This window comes from Chamaea fasciata, unplaced genomic scaffold (assembly GCF_029207755.1).
Source record: "Chamaea fasciata isolate MVZ Bird 193981 ecotype frontalis unplaced genomic scaffold, bChaFas1.0.hap1 SCAF_1, whole genome shotgun sequence".
In the NCBI taxonomy this organism is placed as follows: Eukaryota; Metazoa; Chordata; class Aves; order Passeriformes; family Sylviidae; genus Chamaea; species Chamaea fasciata.
The window spans coordinates 31,145,406-31,167,062 of record NW_027094086.1 but is presented as its reverse complement, the minus strand read 5'-3'; positions in this window follow the sequence as shown (position 1 = coordinate 31,167,062).

Sequence of the window (21,657 nt, the reverse complement as noted above, 5' to 3'; positions counted from 1 at the left end):
GTCAAGTAGTAGGGTCACTTTCCAGGTCCTAGCCATCTCAACACTTTCTTTATGAAGAAACTCATTCCCTAACACTTGTCATTCATCCATCCTGCAAACAACTTTTGTAACTAAGGTAGGTACAAAGCTTGAAATGCCTTTTATAGATACAGCAAATGTAACTTTGGACATGCATATGCTTTTCCACACTCTGTAAAGGAAGAGTTAAGGTAGATTTCAGCCACCTCTCTTTTATTTCAGTTTCCAATCTGAGTGCAAAGTGGTGTGTGAAGTTGAGCCATTGTGTAATTTTAGCAGCTTCCTTCATCACAGCAAATGGTATGAGTTTAGTTTTGGAGTTTATGGGGAGGGATGTGTGGTTTTTTGGGTTTTGTAGGTTTTGAGGGGGTTGGGGGTTTTTGGGGTTTGTTGTTGTTGTTGTCGATGGGGATTTTTTGATTTTTTTGTGAATGGTAATTTAGTTTGCTACTTTGGAAGAATTATTTACCCTAGATTTCTTCAAGACAATGTCGAGACTTTGGGAAATGTTTGTTCCTTCAATTGGTTATGAGTTCCTCTGCAAAAAAAACTATGACAGGAAAAATTCTCCTTTACCAGGTCCCAAGCTCTGGTTGTGATTTCATGGTACCGCAGTAGTTTAAAATCTCTGTAGTCCATGTGAGAACCTTACTTGTATATTCATTAATTGTCAAAATTCCCTAGGGGTATAAAAGTAGAGATTGACAGTGTTCAAAATTCACTGATATAGAATGTCAGCTTTATGAACTTGTTACTTAATGTAATCTCCAAATTTTCAACTATCAGAGTTTTTTGCTTCCTTGCCAAGGTATTCTAACTAAGCACTGAGAAAAAGTTTTAATAAGGAACAGTCTCAGGTTTTTACCCTTTAAGAGAAATTGATTCTGCCTATGAAGTCATCTTGGGTAGAAATGAACTACATTCTTAACTGGACATAGTACAGAGAGAAGCAATGGTGTTATGCTAAAACTCCCATATTAACCTTATTAACGGAAGTTAAATACAGGATAATTTAGCAATGACTGCTATATATAAGAACAGATGGCTCGTGGATGACTTCCTTCTGTGTACTGAAAAATTCCAATTAAGACAAAATTAAATTAATTAATAATATCATAAAACTGGTATTCCACATTTTACTATGGATTATGCCCTCCTTAGCAGGGAAAATTACATTAATTGCTTCAAGAAAGGAACCATTCTGTGCCTGCAAAGGACTTGGTGGTGAACTGTTCCACTTCCTGGCACTGAATAGTTATGCATAATGTGACCATATGGAATTCACAAAATCTAAGTAGGAAGGGTACAGCAAGATTTTTGCTCCAAACCCTAACTACTCCGTCATTTAACTGGAGAATCTCCAAGATCTGTATCATGGCATAAAAAGATTTATCCATGCTGGACACCCACTAGAAAGAGACATGCATAAGAATACCTGACATTATACTCATTAGAGGATATCATTATGCTTGGTGCATTGTATAGCCTGAAAATATATTCTTATACAAAAATGTTTCCTAAGCAGCACTAAATATGATTGTCTCTCTCTGCATATAATAGGTCATGATTTTGGCTGAGCAGAGCGTTAAAAAGTGAAGGAGAATCTACTTTTTATTATTTTCAAATCCCTAATCTCAGTTGATAGTATTTTGTTGTATCTTTGAATAGGAGAGTTTGACTTTTTTTCTTCCCTGGTATTTCATGTTCAAACCCATCTCACATCTGGTCTTTTCTGATGTGAGTCCCCCACCAGGGGGTTGAGCAAAATTCTGAAGCAAAATTCAGAGGGTTTTTAAACTATTTTATTCTTTTTGTTGGATCTGACAAGCCCAGGTTGGTTATATTTGGCACTCAGCCTAAATGATGCACACTCTCCTCCTGCCTAACAGTAGTGCATTGGGCTTGCAAGCACTGGGTGTAGTTAGTTACAAGAGCCTTGAGGTTCCTTTCCTCAGCCCTGATGTCTCAAATGGTGAGAGCTGACGTAGTATGGGTCAGCCCAGTCTCAGATCGTCCTTGCCTTGTAATAGTGTGGTCACACCCCAAGTGGGCTGGAGTCACCCCTGTAGCTGCTGGAACACCATGACTATAGATAGCCAGGGTTTCAGTGTCTGCATCTAAGCTAATCTCCCCAGACTCCCTGTGTTACCAATGTAGAAGGAAATGGACTTTTAGGGAATGATTTGGGGAATCACACTGCAGAAGTGCATGTCCTTTCTAGAAATTTCATAAGCAAACCAGCTAAATGAGCTGTGTACATCTATAGGTTAGCTGTAGGTGGTCTAGTGAATCTCACTCAGGCATGATACAGATCGAATATATAAATGTTCCAAGGGATACTTTCCTCTTTAATGTTTCCCAGCAGCATGAATTGTCTGGGAGCATATATCAACCATGAAGAAACCATAGAAGAAAGTACACGAGCCTGTAAGTGGGCATTGACTTTTGTTAATTATGATATATCTACAAAGTAAGTTTGGAACAATGGCAGTAGCATTCCTATAGATATGTGCAAATAATATCAGAGAAACCAAAATGGATCAAAGCAAATCTCTTAAACTGAACTTTATGAGAAAACATGTTGCCAGTTACAGAAGAAGACAAATAGTTATATGACGGCACCTGGCATTTTTTATTGAGAGGGTTTCTATGAAGCCATAAAGGTAACATAGAACCCTTAAAAACCTAGATATTTGACTGCAGTACATTCTGGACTGCACCGCTAATTAAATGGTGGCATTTGTCCATACTGGATACTTATGACAGCATTAAGTCTCTATACTCATCACTGTAGCAGGAGTTCTGGAGACCCCGAAGGAGATGAGTGATATGCTTCCTTAGTATTGAAATGTAATGCTAAGTTGTTGCAGCAGCAGGAGATTGTAAGATCAAGAGGCTTAATAGCTTTGGTACAAGAGCAGTACTACATTAAACACAGTAAAATGCAAGAACTTACTGTATGTTCATAGCACTGAAAGCCCCCTAGCCATACATAAAGGAGCTGACAAACCACATGTATGTAGAGTTCGTAAGTTAAGCAAGTTTAAGGAGAATTTTACTGTATGTCACTTTAGACCGTGGTTTTATTTGAAAATTAATTTTTTTTTGCATGCTAAAATATAGCCTCACAAAAATGCAAGCTAATTACAGATGGGTCTATTTTATAGCATGAGATGCAAAGCAAAAACTGAAAGCATATTTTTGAAGCATATTTTCCAACATAAGTGTTAAGTGTTTTCCTTTTACTTATTTCTTGTTTCAAAAAAGTTGTACTGTGTATTACCTTATTGTTTGCAATGCCTCTTCGTACCTTTACTTTGTTCCCCTCATCCTTATTTGTTTAGTAAATATAAGGATTAAATCAAAGAATTAAAGATTTTTGTTTTCACAGATAAAATTATTAAAATATTTTCCTCTTTTTGATTTTTTTCTGTTATTATATCAGGAGCTCCAACTTAATTTTTCCCTAAAAAAGTATTGGTATAGAAAATAATGCAAAGGCTTTCAAAATATATTTTGCAAACCTGATATTCAGCATTAAAGCTAAAGATAAGAAAAGTTTCATCTTAGGCATTTCACAAAAACTTAATAACCTACTCACCCTTTTAGTTGCCCATGTACACAACCAGATGCACTCTGTTACAATCTGGCATATTAACCCAAGTTCTTTGCTATAAGAGCCTCCTTCTTCACAACACAGACCTGTTTTACTGAGACAGGTCTCCATGGAGAGGGGATTGAGCAATAAAAGATTTGAACTCTTGCCTTGTTTGTGCACAGTCGCAGGCTTTTGTCTGCCTGTGGCTGCCCCACCTGTACGAACTGCCCCAAGACTGCTGCTGAAGCTTTCTGAGCAGCATCAGCAGCTCACCCTGCCACACAGTCTGTGTCCTACCTCTGCTTTTCTGTTTCCAACTTGTGTTTTTCGATCTTGGAATACATCTGTTTCTGCTGCAGAATGAGCTCAGTTAGCAGTACTTGTGCAACTAATTTGCCTGCGTGTATGTCAGGTTGGGGCTGATTGCCTGAGGGTAACTTTGCCTCAACAGCTTCTTTCAGACCTCATTCTATGAGCAGCATTTTGAGCTCTTTTAAAGTCTTTCCTGCATATTTCAGTTTTCTTTCTGAGAGTAATTGTTCGCATTCCAGTTTACAGAGTACAGGATGTTTTTGACTGGCTCATTTTACTTTGGATAAGGTATTTTTTCAAATGAAATTCCGTTATACTAGTTTTCTGGGAAATTCTGCCTTTTCTCCAGTGTACAGCTTCTCACACATTCTTGTGTTTTTGTTTCTTTTTCCTTGCAGACTGACATCCTGTGGTTGGAAAGAAGCTATGGGTTCCCCTGCCTTTTGTGGTTTTCCCAAAGTGAAAAATTCAAATAAGCAAAACAATCAAAACCAAACAAACAAGCAAGCAAAACAAAGGCAAAACAAAGGTTCTGTGCATCATGTGGAGGTGGCTGGGCTTACAAGTAGACCTACATGTCTGTTGTTATCAATCATTTGGATGGGAGCGAATAAATGCTCATTAGCTTTCCTGACTGTTACATTAAAAAAAATCAAAAAAGTTGCCATTATTTACCCATGTGAGCAACTTACGTGAAATTTCAAAGGTTTACTAGTGGTGTTATATGGTACCAAAAGTAATCTTCCATACCCTTTCCATTCCTTTTATTCCAAGACCTCTTGGTCTCTCACACCAAATGGAGAGGCACAGCAGAGAGCCTGCTCCCAGCTTTCACCCTGGAAACTCTGTACCTCCCCTCTGTAGGAAAGAGAAAGCTCTCTGAAAAGTGCTAATTATCTTCACACCATGGTATTCCTGGAAATTCCCTGAAAATAACCACTTTGAACCTTTGGAAAGTGCAGTCAAGATAACAGATTTTGTCATTAGGCTGTTCAAGCCTTATTCATAGAATAGGCTGAGTAGGGCATGTGTGTCCAGTACTTTCTTCCTGCCCTACTGGCTTGTGAGTTCTAATAATCCTTTTCTTATAGTCATTAACTTAAGAAGATCTCGACAGCCATTTTTTTTCCCAAGTTCTCTTCCTCTGGATCATCATTCAGGCATGTTTGAGGAAATTCCATGTCATGAGAGAAATATTCATTTATATCTGGATAGTCAGGTCCATCATAACTTGTGACAGCGCTAGCTATGGAAACAGATAGCAAGGAATATGCAAAAAGTCCTCTGCTAGTCCTTAGAAACTACAGGCACAACAGTTCTTTCAGAAAGAAATTATATCCCTTTCCAATTTCACATATCTTGTTCATTTGTCAAGATATACTTGACCAATTCTTCTCATCTTCTAATTTATCTTGAGAGTTTTGCAATTATTTTGAGGTATTAATAGCTGAAAAAATGTTTCAGAATACACGAATTGTGTTCTGAACCCCATTTTATGCTGTAGAATGGATGCTAGTATTTTATTCACTGTTGTGTTACAGAGGCAATCATGGTTTCAACGCTTTAGTTTCCCAAAGGAGGTCCAATCCACAACTGAAAATCTTCTATCTGGGGGTAAAAAAATCTATTCAATGATGAAGTGCTGCCGTCATTAAACTACAACTTTGCAGTCAATGTAAATCTTTCACTGGACGAACAAAAGAAGGCAAAAGTCCCTGTATGGACTAATTTCCTTTAGCCTTCTTTCCTTTTCATAGTAATTAAAGGAAAAACATTCTGTACCAAGAAACCCTTCTGGTTCAGGGTCATTGTCACCCTTTTCATCAGCACTGAGAAAGATCTTCATGAAAGGTCCATTGAAAAGACACAGAGCGGTTTTGCCTTTCATTCCTTACCAGCATTTTTACTGCTCTGTATCTTTTAATGAACAAATTGTCATGTTTCCACATGGAATAGCACTTTGAGAAGTGGTGAATAAATGCAATTATCATAAAGCTACACTAACCAAAATTTTACTTACAACCTCCAACCTCCAAGTTCTTCTGGTGTTTCTTTGGCTGTGCTTTCTATAAAAACATGCTGAAAAAGCATTTGGATATGCATCTCTGTTCATCTAAAGGAACGACATTCTGAAATGCTTGTTTCAAAATATTTTAAAGAAAAAACATGGAAACAGAAACCCTTCAATATCTCAAGATGTGAGAAGGTTTGAGGGCTTAACCAATAATCTGGGTAAGTCATGATCACAAAATCATAGAATGGGTAAGGATGGAAAGAACCACAGTGGGCTATGTGGTCCCTGCTCAAGCAGGGTCATCCTAAGGCACATTGCACAGGATTGTGTCCAGATGGTTCTTGAATATCTTCAGTGTGGGACACTCTATAATTTCTCTGGGCAACCTGTTGCAGTCCTCAGTTATCTGCACAGTAAAAAAGTTCTCCCTCATATTCAGGTGCAACTTCCCGGGCATCAGTTTCTGCCCATTGCCTCTCATCCTACGGCTTGGCACCACTGAGAAGAGCCTGGCTCCAGCCTCTTGACACCCTCCTTTCAGATACTCATAGACATGGAGGAGGTCCCCTCTCAGTCCTCTCTTGCCAAGGCTGAACTGCCCAGATCCCTCAGCCTGTCCTCACTAAGAGACGTGTTCCAATCCCTTAATCACCTTTGTCACTGTCTGCTGGACTCACGCAAGGAGCTCCATGTCTGTCTTGGAGCCCGGAACTGGACACACCACTCCCAATGTGAAATCGCCAGGACTTAGTGGAGGGGGGTAGGATCATCTCCCTTGATCTCCTGGCTATACTTTTCCTAATGCACCCCAGGACACCATTGGCCTTCCTGGCCACAAGGACACACTGCTGGCTCATGAACAGCTTGTTGTCCACCAGGACTCCTGCTCCTGCTCTGCACAGTTTCTTTCCATCAAGTCAATCCCTGGCCTCTACTGGTGCCTGGGGTTTTCCCCCTCAGGTGCAGGACTCTGCATTTGCCTTTGATGAATTTCAGATGGCTCTTCTCTGCCCATCTGTCCAACCTGTCCAGGTCCTTCTGAAGGGCTGCACAGCTCTCTGGGGTATGGGCGACTCCTCCCAGCTTTGTGTCAACAATGAAGCCCTTGAGGAGACATCTGACCCATCATCATCCTTCATCCAAGTCACTGATGAATATATTAAACAATATTGGGTCCATTATTAAACTTTGGATGACAGAACTAGTGACAGGCCTCCAACTAGACCCTGTGCCACTGATTACAACCCTCTGGGATCTGCTGTTCAGCCAGGCTTCAATCAACTTCACTGTTCACTCATCCAGTCCACAATTCCTGAGTTTGCCTGTGAGGATGTTGTGTGTGACAGTGTTGAAAAGCTTGCTGAAGTCAAGGTAGATGATATCCACTTCTCTCCCTTCATTCAGCCAGGTACTTGTTTCATTATAGAAGGCAGAGACCTTGGGCATGCATGATTTACCTTTACTTAATCCTGGTTGTTTAATACCTGATCCAGAATACAGCATCCTATTAAAACACACATGCAACAATATTCTGAGACATGATCTTGAATCTTGTTGAACAGACAACAATTTCTCTCCCTCAGCCACAAATTCATGAGTCACCATTTTATGTTTCCATTGGCATCATCATATGCTGATAATAGCTGAGAATAACATGAACATATTCTGAATGGAAATGTAAGATGGAATGGAAACTCATCCACATTGCAAGGACATGATCAGTCTATTGATAGACTTCATTGAAACAACTTTCCACAGTTTACCTGCCCATAGCCCAAATTATATTAAGTTCAGATATTTTAAGAATGTAAAACATGGGATAACCTCTTTAAATATACGTCCAAGGAATGGGAGTATGCCATGAGTGATAATTTTTTTTCCACAGAAGTAAAAAGAAACATGCATCTTCCTGGGTTTTTTTTATAAATGTAAGTTTCAAGTTTCCTCTGTGTCTGAAGTCATCCAGGCAATGGAGAGACTGGCATATGGCAAGTCTAGGTCCTGTCTCCAGAATGAATGAGAGTTATGGTTAAAAATCTTGTGTGTCTTGCAGTTAAGACACAGAAACTATATCACTATTTCTAGACTTTCTTGGGTCAGAAACCTGTCAATTTTATCCACTTCTTCCTGTGGACAGTGGAGGAATCTTAAGTCTGGGCTGTATAATTTCTGACAGTCTAGCATCACATAAGATTCAGGCAAATGGAATATATTTTCCATCAAGTGAGAAAATCAATTGTTTTGTCTATTTAAGTTCCTACACTTCCTGCTGCCATAGTTTTCCTAGACAAAAAACTAAGAGAATTGGGATAATTCAGTCTGGAGAAGAGAAGGATTCAGGGTGACCTAATTGTTGGCTTCCAGTACCTGAATGGAACCTACGAGAAAGATCGAGACTATTTACAAAAGCATGTAGTGACAGGACAAGGGTTTTAATCGCTTTGAAGTGAAAGAGTAGGTGTATATTAAGTATCAGGAAGAATTTTCTTACTGTGAGGTGGTGGGACAGTGGAACAGATTGTCCAGAGAAGCTGTGGATGCATTATGCCTGGAGGCGTTCAAGGCCAGGCTGGATGGAGCACTGAGAAACCTGGTCTAGTGGAAGGTGTCTCTGCCCATCACAGGAGGGTAGGAAAGACATGATTTTTAAGGCCCCTTCCAACCCAAGCCATTCTATGAGTGTGACTGTAATTGTGGGTTCTGTTTAAATTTACCTGGTGTTTTTCCTCAGAGTAAACATTGCTGATTTTCTTGATGAAATATTTTGGTCATTATCTACATCAGAAATTTTATTTGCAAATGGACTAAACACCTGGTGAGCAGGCCTTTTGAAAAAGAAATGCATTGATTTATCTGTCATTCAGGTTCATTAAAATGGTGATATTGACAGCTAGAAGAATATAAGGGAAAATTTAGTTTATATAGCTAGTTCTGTTTGCATTTCAACTTTGGGAAGCTTGTAATTCACCTAAAACAGTATCAGAGTTTATCTTGAATCCAGACACCAGTGTGCCCTGAAATAGCTCAGTCTCATGTCCTCACATTTGAAACAATTTTCTCCACCTTTAATTTTTAGCGTGCATCATTTTTGTGTATGGATTAAAAGAGGCCATTGACTGTTAATCACCCTGCATCTGCAGTTAGGTTGTATGCCTAGTGATCTAAACTTACAGTACTTTTCATTGAATAGCCAGCACTGTAAGGTTACCTTGGAAAAATTACTGCTTTGATTTGAGGCCACTTTATCTAAGAAACCAGGGATCTAACCAACAAATGCTTGAACCTTTCAAGCTGTTATATAGAACTCAGTCCATACCTGCTGTTGCTGCAGTCTCATGGTTTCAAATGCCATGAGTATAGAGCTGAAAAATGGGATGCTTATTCAAATGGGGAAGGGAGGGTTGTCCCTCAGGCTTCGTTCATCAGCCAGTGACTCTCCTCTAACTAGATGGTGTTCTGTAAGGTGCATTGCTTGGAGTCATGTAGAGTTGGAAGGAGTAAACACGCAACTGCTTTAGGGGTCAAAAAGGTTTACTTCTACCTTGTTTGCCTAAAACTCCGCTCACAAGCCATTATTCCTGCCTTCTGGTTTCCAAATATTTCTGGCAGCTGCATCAAAGAAGGAAGGATTTGCACCATAAGACTCTGTGTTCAAAAGACAATGGCTGATGCTCTAGCTAGAGCTATGAACAGGTGGGTGTAACTGACAGAAATTGCTTGTAGGGCAATCAAAGTGTTCTTATATTCACACTACTTTAATAAAGAATCTTTGTATCTGGATGTTCATGCAAGTCCTTCTAACAGGCCTCATCACAACACCAGCTACCTGCCCCCAAAATATCTCCTGTATATATAGAGTGTGAAAATAGCTGTTGAAAATACATTTCAAATACCAGTTATAGTGAAATAACCCTTGTTTTCCTGCTGAGACACATCCTTCAATTAAGTATTTTTTAGATGAAAAAGGTTATATTGACAAAGAAAATGCTTCCTTGCTATTATCTTTGCTTATACACCTTTTGCGTACTGTTAACGCAGAAATCAAGTAAAGTCTTTATTTTCATTAGTATCTCTCAACCTTTAATCATCCAAATACCTCACAAACTAACAACCTAAATATGGTTATAAAAGTCTTGGGATAAAAGCTTTTCCCTGATCTGATGACTCCTTTTAATTACCTGCCAATAAACACACACTTATCAAGAATATATAGTTCTTCATCAGTCATCCTTTTTATATAATGTTTATAGTCCACATTTTATTTCAAAGGATTTTACAAGCTACAAAGCATGTACAATAGTCATTTTCTTTATATGGTGCTCAGGGGCATTACACAACAAAGTACAAACAGCTTATCCTTCACCCCCACTGAAATGTAGTCACCTCTGAAGTAAAAGATAGCAGCTTTTTAATAGCAAAACACTATTATCTAATTAAAGCTACAAGCTACATGTAGTTAGAAAGATTGTGGCTGTTCAAACTCAAGTCTTACTTATGACTTATTGCTAATTTTTTGCTCTCCCTCCCCCAACTTCACTTTACATGCCAGGAGAGGAAAATGCCTTAATGTACGACCTGCTCTTTACTTAGACCTTTAGTTATTCTCTGCTGTTTTGTAGGACTTACAGAACTGTTGGAGCTTGATCCCTCTATGTTAGCTGTGAAAGAATCCAACAGTTGCTGCTTCATCTGAAGGATTTCTGTGGGGAAAAGGGGTTCTTTTAAACTAATTCCTCAGGCTGCTCACAGCCTGGACTTTCCCCTTTAGATGTCCTCCGTGGCTCCCTAACACTTTTGGGACTCTTTGTGCTGCCTGAGCTGTCTTCCTTTCCTGATGGTGGCATTTTCTCTTCAAAGAACAGTTTTTGCTGCCCCTCTATTCTGTGCAGCGAGAAAATGCCTTTGAAATCAACATGGTTCTGCAGCCAAGTAGTAAGCATTTAGAAACCTCTATCTACTTCTCATTTGTTTAAAATTTGTTAAATCCTATAGCAGTTAAACGGGTATGAAGTGATTTCTTTTAATGTTACTTCCTTCTGATAGTCTCTGCAATGAAGCTGCATCAGTTTCAAAGGTTTCACACTCCCTGCGTAGAATAGAGCTGTAGTAGCAATAGTCCTTTGAAAAGGAAATGGCAAATGGCACCAGCAGGACAGGCAAACAGCTTAAGTCAAATTCATGCAGCCCCAGAAGTGCTTGGAAGCAGATGATGACATGAAAGAGGGCGGAGGAAAGAGAGTCAAAGCTTAATAAACATCTGTTGAAAGAAGTCATCCCACCCTAAACAAAGCATAGCAGTTGAAAGCAGAGGATAGCAGCTGCAAAGAAAGTAGTTGTAGAAGGTTCTTACACTTGTGCAAATACTGTGAGACCTATTATTTCAAACAAAATTACAAGAAAAACCCATGTTCAGACAGGAATTCTCCCCTTCCAAAAAAACTATTACATATACATTTTGTTTGGTTTTTATAAGCATTTATCATGCTTAATATGACTGCTCTGTTATTAGTTCCCAGATGATCATGCCTATTAGAATGACTCTCTCTAAGCAAGGGGCTTTCATGATTTTTAAGGTCGTACTGCTGTGCTTTTTTCTGCTCCACACTTGTTCTGAAAATGCCACCTACAGTTGTCAATAAAATAGAACAAGACATAGTCATCACACAAATATTTGAACCCTCTTCCCTTCCATAAGCCTGTTGAATTTATCAGTACTGCCTGTTGGGAACAATTGGAAATATCACAACTAGACAAATGATTGAGCAATACCTGTGAGAGAGCTACTTGGAGCCAAATAAAATCATCCCAGGGAGCATCCCACGTTAAACAATAAGGACACTAATTTATTACTCATTTACCACTGTGGATGCAAGCATCCACAGCCTAAATCTGTTCTGTTCACTAGCATAGGCATGTTTAGATGTCCTCCAAAGAATGATTATCCCCCTATCAACCTCCACTAAGTGGCAAGAAGAGTGGTTGTAACCCATGCAGCTGGGAAGTCCTGAGCCTCTGAGCACACAGGAATGTCCAAGCACAGGAGAAAAACAGGAAAGACACAAGAAGAAGAAAAGGTTTCTGTGCTTTTGACAGGATTTGATTTCCTGAAGATCATCCTTTCAGATAGGATGGATATAGCCATTGATTAAAAACTAGACCAGCGTGTAAGTGATTTGTTAAATGGACATGAGCATTTTATTAAATTCTATGTAGGTTGTTTGTTGAACTAATGGAAGGTTCACTAGATCAGGATATTTGATTATTTAATTTTATACTTTTCAAAACTACCATGGGAGGATTCATATCCATCCAGAATATTTTTCAAGAGAGAAGCATTTAGAGTGATGGCTTCCACAGTTAATTTAAATATTGTGGTAAGTAGTTCAGTAATCATAAGTTATTCTATCACTTCTACACTGCTCAGAAAATTGTGAGGAAAAAGTTGTACAATTGGCAAATAATTTTATCTTCAACAGAATCCTTATTTTTGCATTTTTTAACATGAAATAGGAAAAAACACTTCCAAAACCAATGTCAGTTTGTATAAAGTCTGGGCAATGTTGATTGATATAATTTTTATGCTTGGTGATAGGGAAAAAAATAACATTTGGGGGTTGTGTTTGGGTTATTTTCTTTTTTGTGTACCTATTTTAAGAAATAGCTGAGTTTAAAAACCACAGCAATCAGGCAAGCACTTAAGGATGCATGTGGGAATTAGACACAGATTTCTCTCTGTTGTTACTAGAAACTGTGCATCTAACACTTGTTCACTGTAGTGGAAATAGACTTGAGCCTTAATCTAAAGTGCATTGTGAGAAACTACTTTATTTTTTCATTGGAGACTTTTGTGAATGATGTAGCTTTAGTGGACAAAGCAAGTATAAGACAAGTGAAGTAAACTGAAAGATCACCGTTGAATGAGGGTCTATTGGACCATGGACCATAGGCAGAAACAGATGCTCCTTAACCTTTCATCATATTAATAATTTAACACCACTGATCTCTCATAAAGGATTGAAATGTATTAGTTTTTCCTTAGAGACTACTTTTATCTTTTTCTTTTCTTCACCCATCCTAAATTCTGTTTTATGCAGCCTTTCACTAAAGAATTTATACAGAATCAGCAGAACTACTGTGTATAAACGGATGTGACTTTTTATTTAGATTTTGTGTAAACTTCTGTACTGATTGTGCAGGATGCCAGTCTCTGTAGTGTCTTGAACTGTTCCTGTGTTGTCCTGGTCACCAATAAACAAGCAGTGATTCCTAATTCAAAGTTCCTACAGGTTCTCAACTTCTTTTTTAAGTGTTCATTTTTTCTATATCTTAAAATAAATTTTAAAAGAAGTCACCAATCTCTTCTCTTAAATATTTGTGGTTTTGTTTAAATATATTGCTTTCCAATTCACATAGAAAATCCATATCCATGATAAAAAATATTTTATGAGCATATTAATCAAGGAGATAAAGGTGGTGAACTGCCTCTCTTTCAACTTCCTGTTGTGACTTAACCGCAGTACACAGCTATCCCTACAGTCACTCTCCCTCGGTGGCATGAGAGAGAAAATTGGAAGGCCACAAGCAGAAAAGTTGTGGATTGAGATAAAGGCAGCTTAATAGATTAAACAAACCTGTACAAGCAAGCAAAGCAACACCAGGTATTCATTCACTACTTCCCATTGGTGGGAAAATATTTAGCCACTTTTGAAAAACAGGAATCATCATATGCGATGATTACTTAGGAAGACAGAGGTCATAACTCACAACATCCCCCTTCCTCCTTTTTCTTTCAGGTATTATTGTTACATAGGATGGTGTCAGGAGGAAAGAGTTAAAACCAGAAGATTTGGCAAGGAGGAGGGAATAGTTTGGTTCAAAGTGATCTTGCAGCTGGGAATGCTAAAAAAGATCAGTGTGGGAAAGCTCCATTTATTGTGTGTAGTGTTGCTCATCCTCTGCCTGTTTTGAGAAGTATAATTCCTGTGCAGAGGTAACACACTCTCACAGACATGCCTGAAGCCTTTTGTTATAGTGAGGCAGGCAGGGAGCCTCCCACCCTGCTGCTGGCCAGGATGAACTGAACCAAATAGAGCCTGTGTCCCCATGTGTCTGTGCTGCCTGGCATTATAAGTGAGGGAATGAAATAAATCTACTCTTTCCATTTCTGCTGTGGTTTCCTGGTTGCCTTGGTTACCTGCATGTGTAGGTTCACGCAGATGGGATCCCCATATGATGTGGAACATCTCTTTGGTCAGTTGGGCTCAGCTGTCTCAGCTGTGCCCCCCAAATCCTTGGGTGCCCTCAGCCTACTTGCTGTCAGGGAAGCATTAAAAACAAAGGAGTACCACTCCAGATTAGCTAAAACAACCTTATGTTATCACAGAATCACAGAATGACTAGGTTGATCATTGAGTCCAACCCATGCCCTAACACCTCAACTAAACTATTGCACCGAGGGCCACATCCAGTCTTTTTTTAAACACATCCAGGGATTGTGACTCCACCACCTCCCCTGGCAGACAATTCCAATACTTTATCAGTCTTTCCATTAAAACTTCTTCCTAATATCCAACCTATCCACTATTTTGGTCACTAAACTAAACTAAAACAGTGCCACATTGGCTGCCACAAAGAAAACTAACTCCATCCAGTCAAAACCTGTACAAAGTCTCACCTGAACTTACAGATTGCAAGGAGGGAAACGTTTTGTTATTGTTTGGTTTAGGATTTTTTGTTTGGCTTGTTTGTTTGTTTGTTTTTTGTGGTTTTTTGTTTGTTTACTTGTTTTTTGTTTCAGAGTTTTTTTGCTTATTGTTTTTAGAAGAATAGTTGGCTTTGAGTAAGTTAGAAAATCTTGAACAATGCCAAAGTTTCAGGTAATGCATCAGAGTTTCTACCAGAAGTGCAAGTATACAATGCAGGAAGTCGTTAGAGTGACATAAAGTAAACATTATAAAGTAAAACCTGTGGGTCATGGCCGGATGCTGGGAGGAGAGCAGAGAATTGGAAATAAAATGTATCAGTAACTTACCAGTGAAGGATAAAGTCTGGAGGAATAAAAGGAAAAGAAAAAAGAATATGTTAACATAATGAAAAGTGTGAAATTAGAACAAAAACAAAACTTATGAGAAAAAAAATGCCTCTCAGACCTCAAAGTTGAAGAAAATTGCTTGAGTAACATGAAAAAAATATCTTGTGGAGATTCAGAGAGTATGAAAGTTCATCTCTGGAAGTTTTGGTGATGTAGATCAGAAAACAAGGCATTTTCCTGCAATTACCTGATGCAGATTTTCTAGGAAGAAGTCTATTAAGGGAAAAATGAGAAGATTAAAACTATCTAAATCCTTGCTGAGTTCTCATACAAAATATGGTTAATTATTCATGCCAATACATCAAGTCATTCTGAACTTTCGCAGTCACAAACAGACTTAGGGATTTTTATGTGAATGGATAAGGTGCTTTTCCCTTTAAAATTTAAATTACAATAGTTTCTGAAAGCTAATGAAAGCAAATTACACTATTCTTGTATATGTACAAAATGATGACACAAAATGCTATTGCAAAAGAATGAACAAACATCACGGAAACAAAAAAGTTTCCTTGTAGACATGAAATTTGACATATTGATCAATTAGGATACAAAATGAGGTAAAAACGATCTCATTCTTCTCTCACACTTGTTCAGTATTCCTTTGATGTAACTGGAATTTATTCCAGCATAATCTGTTGTCAGAGGAAACTTAAATCTAAAGAATGAACACTGTATTATCTTGTAACTTTGATTGCACTAGCTTGGAGAATAATTTTATAAGCATGTTTTATTGACTTTAAAGTTTTTGGAGGCTCTGTTAACATATTGTTTGGGAAAACAAGAGTATAGGTCTTGCATGTCTATGCATTCATTCTCTGATTATATAAACTGTGCAAAAGCTGAAGTGCTTAACACTTGTAAAACAAATTAATTTCAGTGAACAAATTATATAAATCATAGCTCAATTTTTCTAGATCAAACTTCTGTTCTCAACTACACTGGAAAAATGTTATGTAATATTTGTTTTATTGAATTAATTCTTTTAATTGCAATTAAAGCTGATAAAAGGTAGAACCCATGGAGTCAGATTGATGAGGGCAGCATGCTATTCTTGGTTGTTATTGGTTGTTAACTCATGTTTTGCAATTGACTGCAGTTCAGAGCTGCTTAGTACTAATATAGAATGACCAAAGTTTTATTTATTATTACACACCTCTTTTTGCTGAATCACACGATTCTGTCCAGCTCAACATTAAACCTGAGAGCTTTTAATTAATTAATTGGGGTGTATAATACCTACTTATGCATCAGTAGAGCTTTAAAATATTAGCAAAATACCAGCTATCCACTCTGACTTGTCAGCAGCAGCTGAGTATCTACTTTGAAGAGTCATGTACAAAATATAGACAAATGCCTGGAGGGAATAATGATTTCTTAAATTCAGAATGAGCTATCCGATAGATAGCAGTCAATACAAAAGGCAGAATAACAAAACTGCCAGCAAATGAGGCAGAGGGTATCTGTAGTTCAATAACTGAACTAATGGAGAGTAATTTGGCACATCCTCAAGATCTACGCTGCTTACAGTTATTGTCTATCTATAATATGTTAATTATCATGTTTAGAATATTTAGACTGAGTTTATAATTTATTTGAACCATGCCTGTAAATAATTACACTGAGTAGGTAGACTGGCATCAATCAAAACAGAAATAAGTTCCACATGAACGACACAAAAGGATGCAAGAAAGCCTTGTGATCCTTAAAACCTTTTTGCTGAGTAAAATATTGTTCTCTTTCAATTATTAGAATTAATTTGCTCTCTATTGTTCTACTCATTTAAGATACTTTGGATTTTGGGTCTTGCACATTCAGCTTTTGCATTACTTATTTAAGTGTCTTTATCTAAACCTACAAGTTTTTTTCAGTCTTGCTCTTCTGATTCTTTCCACCATCTTACTGGAGGGAGTGAGCAAGTGGCTGGGTGGTGGTAAGTTGCCTGCTGGGGTTAAACAGTGACAGTCCTTTTTGGTGTCCCTTTTTGGGGTCCAAAGGGTTTGATATAATGACAGAGTTCATCTATATTCTTAGTGTTTATTAAAGTTCATAACTGCAATATGGTGTTTATAGGGTTTTTGTGATCAACTCAGAGAAGATTCAATGCAAAAATGGCACAGAGGGACAGAAAATATAGCTTACGATTACTAAAGCTTTCTTTACCTATGGAAGTTCCATGCCCTATATCAAACATTTGCACTCTGCCATTGATGTGAAAGAATTCACTGTGTATCTTTGTACATTTTTAACCATGAAGTGAATTCTTCAAATACTGTATTTTCTGGAAAACAGTCTGATTTTAATTATATTTCCATTAAAACAAAGTTTAGTCTTTCTAATATTCTGCATGATAGACTCATGTACTGACTGCAATCACTATGGGATACAATATTATAACTATTAGAGTAAAATAAGTATATCTAAGTCTTATATAGATATTCAATCTTAAACTTTAGGGAAGAAAAGATGCACATTAAAGGATGAACCAAATTGTTACTACCAGAGGCCTGTTCCATGTGCATTCATAACTTTGTGAATAAGTTGTCACCCTTCTGTCCTGAGTACCAGCAGTGTAAATACCATTTCATTTACACATGGAAACAATCTATGAAAGTTTTTGTCTTATCTACTTTGATCAAATTTTGTCAAGACAGCAACAGAGGTATTTTCTTTTCTGATTTTACTAAAATGAGTACCATTTAAATCTGTCTGCTTGTCCTGGTTTCGGTCAGGGAGGGACTGAATTTTTTGCATTAGCTGTGAGGGGGTGGAGCCTGGAGCTATGTGGGCATTTCTAGGGTTTTTTTCCATAGCACATTGCATCATTGTTGAGGGTGGGAAGGGTGGGAAGGGTGGGAAGGGAGGGTGGAAGGGAACGAGGTAGGGAGGTAGGGAGGAAGGAAGGGAGGAAGGAAGGAAAGAAGGAGGGAAGGAAGGAAGGAGGGAAGGAAGGAAAGGAGGGAGGGAGGGAAGGATTGTCACTTATGGGAAGGAGGGCATGGCTTGCAGTTGAGATAACTGAGTGCAAACAGACGGTCTGGACACCACTTTGTTCATCGTCACAGGGTTGCACAATGCTGGTTCGTCAGGGTTGGTTGGTGAGCAGTTTGCAGATAAAACACCCTCTCTTTGGTACACTGTTGTTACTAATATTGTTGCTGTTACTCTTAATTTTCTTATCTGATTGCTGTTTCTAGAATTTTTTTTAAGCTCAGCCCGCAATCTCTGCCTTTTGTCTCCCTCACAGGATGGGTGGGGAGAGGGGAGAGGGACGGCCGTTCCTAAACCATGACACACTCCTTTATGTGTCTCATGTCTCTTCTAGGGTTGTGCTTCCCATTTTCCTCTATCACTTTAACCTTGACATGAACCCATGCTATAGCTACAGCTCCAGAACCTGAAAATCCTCCCCAGTGCAGCTCTCCTTCTCTCTGCCAAGTTCTGCTCTGTGTCTGGACTCACACTTCCAACCCAACACCTATCCTGGCAGGGAGCCCTCCTTTGCTCAAGGCACTTCACTGTCTTTGTAGCCCTCCTTTGGATGGTCTCTAATAGCTTAGTATCTTTCTTATATTTTGGTGCCCAAAACTGTTCTCAGAACTTGAGGTGAGGCCTCCCCAGAGTAGAGCAGGGTGGAGGAAAGCAGGACAATCCCCTCCCTTGAGCGGCTGGTAATGCTGTGCCTGATGCATTACCTGATGCTAGTAACAATGTGCCTGTTGGCCCTCCTGGCTGCCAGGGCTCTGCTGACTCTGATTCAACTTGTGCAGCTCTGCATTCCAGCATCTCGTTCCCCAGTACATTCAGGGCTGCCCCATCCCAGGTGCAGATTCTGGCACTTTCTCTTGTTGAACTTCATAAGGTTGGTGATTTTACCTCTGGGGCCGGAACTCCCTCTGCAGCTGCAAGCATCTGGAATAACCTTCAACATTTATGCCTCTCTACACACTACATGTTTTAAGTGTCAGCTGAGAACATATCCTTTCTTCCTTACCTTAATTCCTCTTTGTCATTGGTATTTGTTTCTTACTCTAGACTGTATTTTAATTAAGCCTATAAAATAGTTGTACAATTTCTTTAAATACTTTATACAAAGCTGTTATATTTATGTATTGGTAATTTACACTGAAAACATTTTATAAGCCTATTCCTTTACCATTCATGAGAATACTTACTGTTTATTTGATAACTACCATATTATATAATACATATGTTATCTATAAGCTACAGAAGTCTTAAAAGCCACACAACCGCACACTAAATTAGCATATAAAACTTTAGGTTTTTTTAAGAGTGATTTCACAGAACATGTGTAATAACAAAACCACATGCTTTTTCAATTTGCCAGTTATTGTTGTTTATTTGTTGCTTTCAAACTTTGAAAGCTGTATTTGATGCTGAGAGAAAATGTAGGTTTTGGTGACAAGAGGACCCTGATGGCTTTATTTTTGTGCCTTTTTGTTTTCCTCTTACAGAAAACTAGCAGGAAGTACATCTAAGTAAACAATGTAGATGTCACTGCATGTAAAGTCAATCCATTGCTTGGTATAGGGAATGCCCAGTTTGGTTTAAGCACAAGCAGATGTTTTTATCTGACCATCTGGCCTTTATTTGCTTATCCAAAATCCTATGCTCCCTCTTTTACACAAGAGGAGAAAAGAGGGTAATGATGATATTTGTTGTTGTTGATTGTGGTAGGGAATCACAATTGTGTTATTTCTTTGTAGCAATAAACAGAAAGCATGAAAATAGAATATTGCGATTAAAAAAGGAATATTTTAAGTGAGGTATGAGAAAAGAATTTCTCCATTTAGCAAATCAGCATTTTCGAAAGTTCTGATCTGAAATGCTGTAAACTTCTCTCTATTCTGCACAAAACCTATCCCTGAAAACCTACGTGCATCTAACCAATGGGCCATCTGACCATGGCCAAGTCTTCAGTTATGAAGAAGTGTTGTATTCCATGATCTTCAAAGGAGTATGTTTTAGTCTTCATTGCTCAGTTTTCATAAACTCTATAATATTTTAATTTTTTCAGTGACTGTACTTTTTGTTTTGAATAAGCTTGAAAAATTTGAAATATTAGGGCCAAGAAAGAAAAATTCTGGTAAACACAAACCCGCTTGATTTGACTTAAAAAGTCCACGACCTTTTCTTGCACTTAATTTTGAGTGACTCTGCAAAGCTATTAATAGTTGTAATTTGAGCTCACGTTCTGTTAAAAAATGAATTTTCATATCAAGAGGTCCTTACAATTATTTTTGTGAAATGCAGGAGTTTCAAGAACTTAACATCTTTCCTCATGCTTTACACCACAGACTAAGCAAATGAAGATCTGTTTTTATAATCATTCCAATGAGTAGGACCAAATACTGCCTACAGAGACCAGGCTCAAGCCATCCAAAACCCATCCCAACCTTTTCAGACATAAATCACATACAAATCCATTGATAAATGGGGTTAATATATGATAACCTAATTTTTGTGTTTTGAGATCCAAATATTTCTGCCTCCCTTCTACAAGCTGAAATAAAATGAGATTTGTGCTGGAGACACCTCTGTGGCAGGAAGTGTCAGTGCAGCAAAGCTATGGTTTTCTTGTAGCCCCATGATTGAAATCAAGCCAAGTAGCTACTTTCACTGCAATAACAAATCTCTTCCCTTATGTTTTATAACAAGGTTGGTCTATTTTCTCTTAATATCAGTGTATTTTCAAAACTGTACTTGCCTTTTTTTTCATGTTAATGTTAAAATTTTCACCTTTTTAGACATGAAGATCAGCAGCCTATCATACAAATTCCCTTAGTAAGAAAACACTCAAAATTCTTGTTTTCTGCATTTACTGCAGCACATCAGGCTTTCACTATTTCCATGAGTTGTATTGCACACTTTGTGCTTAATTTTCTTTAATTCACTGTGAGACACAAAATATTAATAGTGTCAGTTGGAAGAGTCACACTGAAGGTAAGGTTGGTTGCTACAGTAAGAAAGCCAATTTGTGTTCTCCATTGTATCGTTGCGAATCAAGACTAACTATATCGACTTCAGTGGTGAAGGAGGTTGACAGTCTTATTTCTACTTCTGCAAAATGATCCATACACCTCTAATGATACAACGGCACAGTTAATTGACTGAGAGGATGATGGCTGAGAACAGCAATGGTTACTTTCAAGGTTAGAGTTACACATGAATTTTATGTTCACTTCAAATGGGTGAACCTAAATAATTTAAATAGCTAAAAACATCTGGTCTGATGATTTTTTTTTTTTTGGTCTCTTTTTTGCCTGTCTTACACATGATTCAACCAATGAGAAGTTACTTTATGATCTCTGTTTGGCACAAGCCACCAATTCTTTTTCCCATTTATATTTTCTTGTCTGGACAGAAAGAGAATAATCTCTTAATTAAGCCAGACTTCTAATTATCTGTCATCATTTTTGTATTTAAGTGCATCACATGCATTAGAGAGGACTTTTCTGAAGTGAGGAAGAAGTGTTATTGAGATCAGAAGGATTGAAACACAAAGAAATTGAAGTCAGAATTATCATTTTTGAAGATCCAACATCAGGCATCAGCTATCTGATTCTTTCACAGTATTTTGGTTTTTTGGCTAGCTCTCCATCTGCA